Here is a 12,847-nt window from a genome sequence, read left to right as displayed (position 1 = left end):
TCTGGTTCTGCAATGCAATATATTACAAAATATCATTTATAAAGCAAGTAATATATGTACAAGTACCCTATAAGCTGTAAAGTGCTATAGAAATATAAGACATCAAGCTAGATCTTCTCTTCTGGATATATGCCTAAAAGTACAAAAATGAAGAGCCTGTTAGAGCATGAAATATCCAAGACTTGAGAATAAAAAGATAATTTCTTGAATGCTCTTCCTTCTTCAGTCAGAAGAATGCTTAGCATTCTCAAAATCCTGTAATTGTCATGCCTTCTAACATTCAAACTTGTAACATACAATCTGTGCTGCTTCATAAGTTCTGATTGACAGCTTAATGGAACAGTCTGGTTCTCGGCTTTTCTGGATGATAAGTGTAAATAGTGTGGTTTTCAGAAGGTAATACCCTACCATTAGTGGGTCTCCCCAAAGTCTTTCACAGTAATGAAAGTAAGCTTAATGTATTTACTTCCATGAATGCTTGCCAAGAAACTCAATCTACGTATTTGGAAATGCTTGTCTCTAGCCTAGAAACATTTTTAAGGAAACACCTGGTCAGTATAGTGTTCTGTGTTAAGTATCGCAGGTGTATAATAGGGGTTTCCCCATGCTGGAAGGGAAGAGTAGTTACTTTTCTGTACTATTTTATTCCTGGAATGTGTTTTTTTTATCAACTGACCTCATTCCGTATTTCTGAAGGTTAGTTTTACCTGGGCTTGGACAACAATCTAATTTCCTATTGTTGACAAAGACAGTGAACCAAAAGAAAACTGTAACAGACTAGCTAGACTGAGTCAGACTCAGATTGTGTGATAGAAACACCGTGGTCTTCTGTGAGCTTTCAGCAAATATTTCCTTACAAAATATGTTATGGGATATTTAAACAGAAGGCAAAGCATCATTCTGTGTGAATAGCAATGTATCTATCATGATCCATCAGATGTGCACTAGGGAGCAGTGGAGGAAACTTGACTGTGAAAGGGGACAAAATCATCACTGATGACAAGGGTGGACCTGGCTGATCAAAGGAGTCAGAGATACTTAAAAGCACTCTGAGTTGCATTTAGTCAGTCTCACACCTCATCCCCTGCTCCCTGATAGGAAGGACTGAATTAATTTCTGTCTTGAATGCTGGACATGCAAAGCAGAAGGCATTACATGACATTACAAGTCAAGCGATCAGGAGAGATAAATCTCAGAGAAATGTTCTTCACATTTCTGTGTCTGACTTATTCATAATTGTTAAAATTATAGAGCTAAAAAAATCAGTTATAGACTACATACATAGTCTAAGCAAAGCCATGTATTATTAACCCAATCTTTCTTCTGTGCCCACGACATCTAAGTAACGATGGGATGGGAGGCATACTAACCATTATCCCTGTCTCTAGTTCAGGAACATTGGTGACTCGGAGTCTTTCAGACCAGTGTGCTATCTGCCATGTTTTCTCCATTTTCTTTACTTCTAAGTGGTATCTGAGAATACAGATGCCATGGTGGTTGCAGGCAAGGACACTACCGGTACTTATGGATATCTTCCATTCTTTGATGGTCTAGATTGCAAAGTGATTTATTGACCTAGTCATGTATTAGTGACATGAACCTGCTGGCATTCTGGGGAGACCTCAATCTTCTGCTACTGCTGCATCTAGTGTAAGAGTATTCTCTTCACCAGTGATTCTCCTGAAGAGCTTGGCTATCTTATATGGACTGAACCCCATCCTAACACTCCCTATGCATGAGTCTAATTATTCTCAGGTCTGGGTGGACTACCTTGTAGCTTTTGACAACCTTTTTCCAATCTCAGCTGCATCCTGACATCCAATCTCCTTCCTAACTCCAAAGGCACATAAGATTTATTGAGACCTTCATCCCCCTCACTGCAATGGACAGATCATCTAAGCAGAAGATCAACAAGGAAATAAGGGCTTTGAATGACACACTGGACCAGACGGACTTCACAGATATATTCAGAACATTCCATCCCAAAGCAACATAATATACATTCTTTCTAGTGCAGCTGGAAATTCTTCAGAATAGATACATTCTGGGTCACAAATCAGGTCTCAACCAGTACCAAAAGATTGGGGTCATTCCCTGCCTATTTTTGGACCTCAAGGCTTTGAAACTGGAACTCCATCACAAGAGGAAAGTTGGAAAGAACTCAAATACATGGAGGCTAAGGAGCATCCTACTAAAGAATGAATGGGTCAACTAGGAAATTAAAGAATTCAAAATCTTTGGGATGCAGCAAAGGTGGTCCTAAGAGGAAAGTATATAGCAATACAAGCTTTTCTCAAGAAACAAGAAAGATCTCAAATACACAACCTAACTCTACACCTAAAGGAGCTGGAGAGAGAACAGCAAATAAAGTGTAAACCCAGCCAGAGAAGAGAAATAATAAAGATTAGAGCAGAAACCAATGAAATAGAAACCAAAAGAACAGACTAGATCAACAAAACTAGGAGCTGGTTCTTTGAAATAATTAACAAGATTGATGAACCCCTGGCCAGACTTATCAAAAAGAAAAGAGAAATGACCCAAATAAATAAAATCATGAATGAAAGAGGAGAGATCACAACCAACACTGAAGAAATACAAACAGTTATAAGAACATATTATGAGCAAGGAGGAGCAAATGGCAGAAGAATAGGAGACCTAAATTTCATCTAGTCCCAGAAATTCAGCTAGATAGGGATCAAACCATTCTGAACACCTACAAACTCAACAGGAGATTAAAGAAAAGAATAGCAGCAACTGAATTGGCATCGGAACAGAAAAGCGACCACTTTCTGGAAGGTAAGACGCGCGGAGAAGTAATTCCGAGGTGATATTCGGGAAGATAGATGGGGGCGGGGGGGCTCCGTCAGCCACTACCGGCAAGTGATAGAGCTGCAGAGCACAGAATCGGAACTTTTAGAGGTCGGCTCCACTGAGGGATGTTGCTCCAGTGGCTAAGCAGGGGGTGGAATCCTCACTGGGACAGTGTGGTCTCAGGACCCTCAGAGTCACAGAAAGACCCAGGTGCTTGAGTGTGGCAGAGCTCCCAGGTATTGGAAGTTGGCTGCCGACATGGAGCTGAGGAGTTGGCTCTCAGCTCAGGGTTGCCATAAACTCTGATCTGCGGCACAGTCGGGCCACTGTTCCTCCAGCAGGGACCCAACAAGCGGCAGATCCCGGGAGACTCCCCTTCATCCCCGCAGGAGTGCAACACAGGAATCGGCTGGGTTTGGAGACTCCACACGGGGTTGTGTGCCAGAGATAGAAACCCTCGGTCACAGGCCGAGTGAGCACGGAGTGCGGCTGGAGACCATGGAGATGGGAGTGATTGCTTTTCTCTCGGGGCTCACTGAAGAGTGGGGCCCCAAGTTCTCAGCTTCTCTGGGGCGGAGATTGGGAGGCCACCATTTTCACTCTCATCCTCCAAAATTGTACGGAAAGCTTGCGGGGAACAAAAAGCTCCCAAGAGCAAACCCGAGCAGCTTACTTAGCCTGGACACAATCAAAATCTCTCAACAATCAAAAATCTCCCAACAAACAAAAGCCCATGGCCAGATGGCTTCCCAGGGGAATTCTACCAAACATTTAAAGAAGAATTAATACCTATTCTTCTGAAAATGTTCAAAAAAATAGAAATGGAAAACTTCCAAATTCGTTTTATGAGGCCACCATTACCTTAATCTCAAAACCAGACAAAGACCCCTAAAAAAAAAGAGAATTACAAACCAATATCCCTGATGAAAATGGATGCAAAAATTCTCACCAAAATACTAGCCAAGAGGATCCAACAGTACATTAAAAGGATTATTCACCACGACCAAATGGGATTTATTCCTGGGCTGCAAGGTTGGTTCAACATCCGCAAGTCAATCAAGGTGATACAATACGTTAATAAAAGAAAGAAAAAGATTGGGCGCCTGGGTGGCTCAGTTGGTTAAGCGAGTGCCTTCGGCTCAGGTCATGATCCTGGAGTCCCGGGATCAAGTCCCGCATCGGGCTCCCTGCTCGGTGGGGAGTCTGCTTCTCCCTCTGACCCTCCCCCCTCTCATGTGCTCTCTCTCTCTCATTCTCTCTCTCAAATAAATAAATAAAAAATCTTTAAAAAAAAAGAACCATACAATCCTCTCAGTAGATGCAGAAAAAGCATCTGACAAAGTATAGCATCCTTTCTTGATCAAAACTCTTCAGAGTATAGGGATAGAGGGTACATACCTCAATATCATAAAAGCCATCTATGAAAAACCCACAGTTAATATCATTCTCAATGGGGGAAAAAACCGAGAGCTTTCCCCTAAGTTCGGGAACACGGCAGGGATGTCCACTATCACCACTGCTATTCAACATAGTACTAGAAGTCCTAGCCACAGCAATCAGACAACAAAAAGAAATAAAAGGCATCTGAATTGGCATAGAAGAAGTGAAACTCTCTCTTTTTGCAGATGATATGATACTTTATGTGGAAAACCCAAAAGACTCCACCCCAAAACTGCTAGAACTCAGACAGGAATTCAGTAACGTGGCAGGATATAAAATCAATGCACAAAAATCCGTGGCATTTCTATACACCAACGAGACAGAGGAAAGAGAAATTAAGCAGTCAATCCCATTTACAATTGCACCCAAAACCATAAGATACCTAGGAATAAATCTAACCAAAGAGGCAAAGGATCTCTACTCAGAAAGCTATAGAATACTCATGAAAGAAATTGAGGATGACACAAAGAAATGGAAAAATATCCCACGCTCATAGATTGGAAGAACAAATATTGTGAGGATGTCAATGCTGCCTAGAGCAATCTACACATTCAATGCAATCCCCATCAAAACACCATCCACTTTTTTCACAGAACTGGAACAAATAATCCTAAAATTTGTATGGAACCAGAAAAGACCCTGACTAGCCAAAGGAATGTTGAAAAAGAAAACCAAAACCGGTGGCATCATAATTCCGGACTTCAAGCTCCATTACAAAGCTGTAATCATTAAGACAGTATGGTACTGGCACAAAAACAGACACATAGATCAATGTGTCCTTTTATTTATTTTGTATATGGTATAAGAAGGTGGTCACATTTAACCAAAAATAAATTCAAAATAGGTGAAAGACCTAACCATGAGACAGGAAACCATCAAAATCCTAGAGGAGAACACAGGCAGCAACCTCTTTTACAACAGCCATAGCAACTTCTTGCTAGACACGTCTCCGGAGCAAAGGGAAGCAAAAGCAAAATTGAACTATGGGGATTTCATCAAGATAAAAAGCTTCTGCACAGTGAAGGAAACAATCAACAAAACTAAAAGACAACCTTCTGAATGGGAGAAGATATTAGCAAATGACATATCTGATAAAGCGTTAGTGTCCAAAATATATAAAGAACTTATCAAACTCAACACCTTAAGAACGAATAACCTTGTTAAAAAAGGGCAGAAGACATGAATAAACATATTTCCAAAGAAGACATCCAAATGGCCAACAGACACATGAGAAAGTGCTCAATATCACTGGGCATCAGGGAAATACAAATCAAAACCACAGTGAGGTATCACCTCACACCAGTTAGAATGGCTAAAATTAACAAGTCAGGAAACGACATATGTTGGTGAGAATGTGGAAAAGGGAAATCCTCCTACACTGTTGGTGGGAATGCAAGCTGGTGCAACCCCTCTGGAAAACAGTATGGAGGTTCCTCAAAAAGTTGAAAATAGAGCTACCCTATGACCCAGCAATTGCACTACTGGGTATTTACCCCAAAGATACAAATGCAGTGATCTAAAGGGGCACCTGCACCCCAATGTTTATAGTAGCAATGTCTACAATAGCCAAACTCTGGAAAGAGCCCAGATGTCCTTCGACAGATGAAAGGGTAAAGAAAATGCGTGCATGCGTGCATGCGTGCACGCGCGCGCGCACACACACACACACACACACACACACACACACACACACACACACACACACTGGAATATTATGCAGCCATCAAAAATGAAATCTTGCCATTTGCAATGACGTGAATGAAACTGGAGGGTATTATGCTAAGTGAAATAATCAGAGAAAGACAATTATCAAATGATCTCACTGATCTGTGGAATTTAAGAAACAAAACAGAGGATCATAGAGGAAGAGAAGAAAATACGAAATAAGATGAAACCAGAGAGGGAGACAAACCATAAGAGATTCTTAATCATAGGTAACAAACTGAGGATTGCTGGAGGGGAGGGGAATAGAGGAATGGGGCAACTGGGTGATGGACACCAGGGAGGGTATGTGTTGTAATGAGCACTGGGTATGATATAAGACAGATGAATCACAGACCTGTACCCCTGAAACAAAAAATACATTATATGTTAAATGAATTTAAATTAAAAAATAATAAGAATTTAAAAAACAGAATTGCTAAGACATTTTCTTAACCTAAAGAACAGAAGGATGATGGGAATTCTAATTTGGATTCTTTTTCACCCTCTCTAAGCAGTCCTACCCTTTTCCACCGTTGCGGTTTCTATTCTAATTGCCTTAGGGATATCAATGAGATGGTCCCTGCAGAGTCCCAGTTTAGAAAAAGGACAAAACCCCAATGATTATTGCTTTCCTCTCTATCTCAGTGTCCACAAAACTTTAGTCTGGATAGGACATCAGGATGCTCTTGTTTATCAGTATGCTTTCCCTGACACTCTTCCTATGGTTTGCCAAGACTATAGGTATGTGTTCTGATTTCTCCTTCTTCCAGGCTTGAACTTAGCCCATGGCAAATCATGCATTTTCTTAGGTACACTACGCTTTATAAATCATGGGAGGAAGGGAAGATTTTATCCATGATTTTAAAAGTTTATATCACCATAATCCAGGACAGTTTTTGGTGAGTTAATAGAAGTTAAAAAGAATCTAGAGAAGTTTTTCTTTTGATAAACCCAGGTTTTCAAAGCTATTGTTTTCTATGGAGTCACATAATTTTCTTTCAGATATAAAAAGCTAAATACTGACTCCATCTTTATTTTCCATTCCTGTCACAAAAATACTAATCCCACCTGAGATGAACAGGTGCCCCCCAAAAGCCCAATTACACTGTTCAGAAAATGAATAGACACACCAGAGAATAGAACATATTTATGAAACATGTGAAAGGACTTCTATTTAGAGTATATGAACTTTTCCAACTCAAGGAAATCAAATAACTGACAATCCTTTTTGTAAAAAAATGGTCAATATATTGGAAAATATACTTCACAAAGAAGATACACAGATGGCCAATAAGCACATGTAAAGGTGTTCAGCATCATGTATCATCAAGAACATGGAACTAAAACTATAGTAAAATACCACTATACTTGAATTACTAAAATTGAAAAGATGTACAATACCAAGTGTTGACAAAGATAATTAGAACTCTCATACCTTCCCGGGAAAATGCAAAGTGGAAAAGTCATCCTAAAAAACAGTTTAGCAGTTTCTTATAAAGTTAACCATTTAATCTATATACTCAACTATTAGATATTTCCTAAGAGAAATGAAAACACACATCTACATAAAGACATGTAAGAAAAATATTCATATCTGCTTTTGTACAAAACTGGAAGCAACCAAAATGTCCATGAACCTGATAAATAATGTTATATCTATACAATGAAGTACTACTCAGAAAGGAACAAACAGTGATGTGTACAACAACATAGATGAATCTCAAAACCATTATGCTATGTAAAAGAAGGTCGCCATAGTCTCCCACAGACTAAGGTCAATTCCAATGTATCCTCAAGCTACACTTTCAACATGTCTATATGCCCTGCCACCAGGTTTCAAGCTATTCTGCATTCCATTTTCCCCAACCCTTCTCACCTAGGCTATTATCTACTATTTTTCTATCATCCTTTAAAATCTAATTCATATACAACATTCAGCCTGTCCTGAGTTCCCCATATTGTTCCTTGCTCTCCTCAGTAACATTCTCAACACTACATATTAGAGCATTAGTATTAAATAGGCAGGCTCAGTTCTTGGTGACAGACACATAGCTCATTTTAGTGTGTTAATTTGTATGGTTGTCTCCCCAAGAATGGGCTCCTTAAGATGAAGATCTTTGCTTCATCCATATATATCCCTTGGCATCTCTTGGAGCACCCTGGACACAGCAGTCAATAAATGTTGACTCTACTATGTGTTTTCCTTGGTTAACCAAAAGACAGTGATATGAGCCAAACAATACATATAAAAATAATATAGTGCTATAATGTTGATTAATTTTGTTTTCCTACATTTATCCTGGTATATAGACCGAGCAACCAGGGAAGGTGAACAAACATAAATTTTCCTTCTAATATTGAAAATAGTGCCCTTCTATTACATACTATTCCAAAATTGCAGAGAAATATTTTAGGTACTACAAACTTTCTAGGACACAAAATCTAGTTTGTTTAATTACTTTGGCTTTCCTTTATTTTTTTTATTGTAATTGAAAATTAGTTCTTAAATTTTTAAGGATACAGACAGGCTTAAGTGCTAAAATATTACCAGGTGTAAGAAAGAAAAAAATATAAACAATTAAAGTTAGTTTTAATACTGACAAAAATATTGGGAATGGTCCATAGTTTATTCATTCTAAATTCTTATAAGAAACTTGGTTTATCTTGGATTTGTTAGAAATATATTTGATATGACTGATTGATGTAACGGACTTGTAGGTAGGGGGAAGACATTGATTTGTTTTTACCTCAGAAGGCTGGCAGTTCTGTCTGGTATAGATTTACAAAAGAAAAGTACAAATAAGGCTTATAAAAATATTTGGATGTTTGATGTTTGAAGAGTTGTTCAGAATATACATTTCAGTAATAATACCAACTCAGATCAACTAAAAAATCTGTCCTGAGAGCAGTGGACTTTGATGATTTTATGAATATTTTTTGATGCCACAGTAGGCTGCACCTTTTATCTTCAGACTCCAAATATGGGGGAAAAATAATAGAGTAATTTTCCCTGGGCCTTAATTCAGAATAGTACTCTTAACAAATACAAAATCTAGAACTGTAAATTTGTGTTATATGTAAAATGTGCCAGATACTGATTAATATCCATCCTATCCAAATTCTTCCCCCATTAAATGAAAGTTCTTAAGACCAGTGTTATTTCTGTCTCATAGTCTCACAGAGCATTTTGCTGATAATATTCACTCAAAAGGTGTTTTATTAAATAAACTATTAAATTATACTAAAATTTGGTTGTTTTACTCTTGCTAGAAATAACTGGGTCATCTCAGAATACTGAAAATCTTTTATTATAGAGAATTATTTATTATAATATTGCCTGTGGCATTTTGTAACAACACATCTCTTAAAGGCATTATTTTAAAGGTCCTCATTTATTTAGGCCACAACTAAGGTAATTCTCTTCATGAATATGTCTGTATGAATAGTTTGAAAATTATATATAATAAGAGATTCGTGATGGGTAAAAGAAAATTGGGGCAATTTTAAAGTCTGAAACCCTGAAACCATCCTTGGTAGTAATTTAAAATATCTAAAATAGTAAGTGGTACGTTATTTTTAAATTCTGTGGCAATAAAGAAATAACATGACCAAAACCATTCTGGATATTAGAAATAGATTTCTGATTATAAGGCACAAATTGTCAAAAAAATTAATTCTGAAATAAATTTGAGTTTTTTGCAATAAATATTTTTGTAGTTTTTGTGTGTTTGTTTGGCTTTGCTTAAGAGACAGAGAGCAGAGGTGACCAGAGGGAAAGGGGGAGGGAGAGAATCTCAAAGAGAGCCACACCCAGTGCAGAGCCTGACATAGGGCTTGATCTCAAGACCTGGAGATCAACACTCCAGCCGAAATCAAGAATTAGACACTTAACCACCTATGCCACCCAGGCACCCTAAGACCTTTGTGAGTTTGTAATCACAGTAGCATACAGAGTTTCAATTTTCATGTTGTTTCACGAACATTTGCCACTCTCCTCTAAGGCCAGGAAGCTAACTATGCATCCTATCCCATATTGACTTAGCAAGGCAATAGCAGCAAGAAGACACCTCTTTCAGGTCTGTTCCTCAAGTACAATGATTCACTAGGAACCCTGCTGCCTGAACAGAGGAGCTCCAACCAAACCTGACATGCAGCTATTTCTGGCTCTGGCCTCCCATGGTTTCAAGCAACAGTACACTGCTTCTGCAGACCAGAGCCAGAACATCTTATGAAAAGATGTGTCACCACTGGCAGGCTGCATCTTCCTATGAGAGACGTGCTTCCTATGAGAGATAAGCTCCGTAATGAGATAAAGGAATTTGCCTAGTCCTTAGCCCCTTGTTTCTCCTCAACCTGGTGGCAATAATTGCCCTTTTGAATCTGCTACTTCTGAACCCCATTGAGTTCTCCCTGTCTTAGTACTTAACCACTTTATACCAGTAAATAATCCTTTATATTAACTTTTTCCTATTCAAATAATCAGTGTGGTTTTAGTCACCAAATTAGACCCTGTTTTATATAAATATTTAATAACTACATTAGGTTGGCTAAAAACTTTTGACAATGTAAGTCAATTTATTGATGGAATATCAACCTACATTGACCTGTATCTTTCGGCCGTTGATCTGTCTGATCCCGTGAGTTACATGATAATGTTTAACTACCAATACTTGCCTCTATAAAAACCATGGAAAGAGGGAGCATCAGAGTTTAAAAAAAAAAAAAAAACAACTTCTCTAATTTGATTTTATTATATCATCTTGAGCATATAGGAACTTCAAAAAGACACTTTGCTTTTGAAAACATGGCTATCATTTCTACAGCACTCTCTTACACTCCCACTTACCAACTATTGGTCAAATGCTTTCTTTGGAACCAACATTTGGAGTCTCTTATTCACAGTATACATAGAAAATGATTACTTTCTGCTTGCTACCTTAGCAGAATAATTGGAACAAATACATTTTAAGACTCACTCCAAGTGGTTCATTTGCAAGTATAAGTAAGTTGTTCGATGGATTTGGAAGTGTATCTTTTGTATGGCCAACTGTTCTTTTCTTAAAGTTAGTAAAGTTTCACAACTTTGAGGTTTGTGAAAAGGGAAAACTGTAATTTTAGCAGACAGTGTTGTTCTTAGGCATGGACAAACTTGGGTTCCTGCCCAGCTTCCCAACTGTAGGATTGTGCTGCTCTGCAGCTTGCCAGGGCCTCTGTTTTCTGCTAATAGACCACAAGTTTTCTTGTGGGTTTTCTATTGTTAAGGATGATAAAAACAGATTCTTACAGAAAACTCAGTAGAAATGTACAGTGCTTATACCAGAAACACTGAAAAAAAAAATCTTATTTTAGTGTTCATGGTATTTCTCTCTTTCTTTTTTTTTTTCCTTTTGGCAGAAAAAAGAGGCACAGGCTGGCTCGGCTGGCACCTCAGCTCAAAAAAAAAAAGGAAAAAAGAAAGAAGAAAAAGAAAAAAGAAAAGACAAATCAGAAGAAAGGAAAATCGAGGCACAGATGGCACTAAACATTCTCAAATCCTCCATGATGAAAAGTTCTGAGATAGAATACTCGGGGATTGGGCAGCCTTCAAAAAAGGTTTTTCGAAGGGCTCTTTCTCAGTTTAGGTTATAGAAAGCTGGGTTAGGAAAGTCTATTTAAAAAGTAATAATAATAAAAACAATTAGTCTCCCCCCCAAAAAAGGACTTAATGAAAAAAAAATGTTGGAAATCTGAAACTCTCTGGATAATTACTCTCTGTAAAATGTATGTGTGTGGGGGTGCAGTTGAGGCACCTAGGACCAATTTTACTTCTTTTAGGTAGACCGTCACCAAAGCAAATATAAAATTGACAGGTGTATTAGGCAACTTGATTAGATAACCCTTCCATAAAGTTTTAAGAAACATGATGACCAGAGATGGATGTTATCATAATCATTATTGATACCTAATCATAAGGGTGAAATTATCATCCTCCATGGTTCTTAGGTAGTTAAATGGAAGGCTCCCTTGTCCCACTCAACATCCTTTAATAGTATAGATGAAAGGATTTAGTCATGACTTTGAAAAGACTTACATTCAAATTCCAAATAATAGCAAGCACCCAAGGCAATAGAGTAAATCTTATAAATTTTTACTCTATTATTATACAATGGTAAAATTGAGGCTTACTTCCTAGTACTTTAGTAACTATATCACCTATAAAAACAATAAATAACAACACATAATTTTTAATTGATGTAGAGTAAGTTCACATTTTCAATTTTAGGATCCCTTTGAAATCCATCATTTCTGAGAGTCAGCATGAATTTACTTACTACCATAAGTATTCCAAAGAGATAGCTTTCTTTTTAAGAAAAACAGTTTTAAAAAGGCTGATAAGAAAATATCCAAGGACTACTGGGACAAATGATGTTCAATGTAGGTGAATCATAGGCTCAGTGAACACATTTAACTTATTAAAAATATCCTCCATGTCAGTATCTTTCTACTCTGCCAGACACACTCCATCAGAGTCTAGCATGCCAAAGCAATGCCCATTGCTCTTATAAATCATCTTTGGGATCCAAGCCTCCTAAAGTCCCTTTCTAGACTTTAGAAAGGGTTGTCTCCTAAAAATCCCCATCAAAAATCATCTACTTAGTCCCAATTTCTTCGGGGATTTGTTAAAGTGCTATAATATCAAAGGCATAAGCCTCTATACTACATACATTTTGTGTATGAGATACTGCTCATTGTCCAGTTCTCAAAAGCACACTGGACATACTTTACTATAAATATGTTTCTTACTAAGGGTATCTCAAGCACTGTTGAGAATCAAGTGGAATTTTTTTGGGAAAAAAAAACTTTTATCAGTTTCAAAATCTATCCTTTTGGCCCTAAGTACATATAAGGATCA

The 12,847-nt window shown here is 37.8% G+C and overlaps 1 long non-coding RNA gene across 1 annotated transcript in view; it reads left to right on the top strand.

Moving 5' to 3' along the window:
• LOC113929502 overlaps positions 1–12,589 on the top strand; it is a 28,850-nt gene extending 16,261 nt beyond the window's left edge. The window contains exon 3 of the long non-coding RNA XR_003522216.1: positions 11,350–12,589. This is a non-coding gene — a long non-coding RNA (uncharacterized LOC113929502). The remainder of the gene's footprint in view (positions 1–11,349) is intronic.
• Positions 12,590–12,847: the final 258 nt, after the last annotated feature.

This window comes from Zalophus californianus, chromosome 5 (assembly GCF_009762305.2).
Source record: "Zalophus californianus isolate mZalCal1 chromosome 5, mZalCal1.pri.v2, whole genome shotgun sequence".
Lineage (NCBI taxonomy): Eukaryota > Metazoa > Chordata > Mammalia > Carnivora > Otariidae > Zalophus > Zalophus californianus.
Note: the sequence above shows the minus strand (reverse complement) of the source record. Positions and strands in the feature narration are given on the sequence as shown.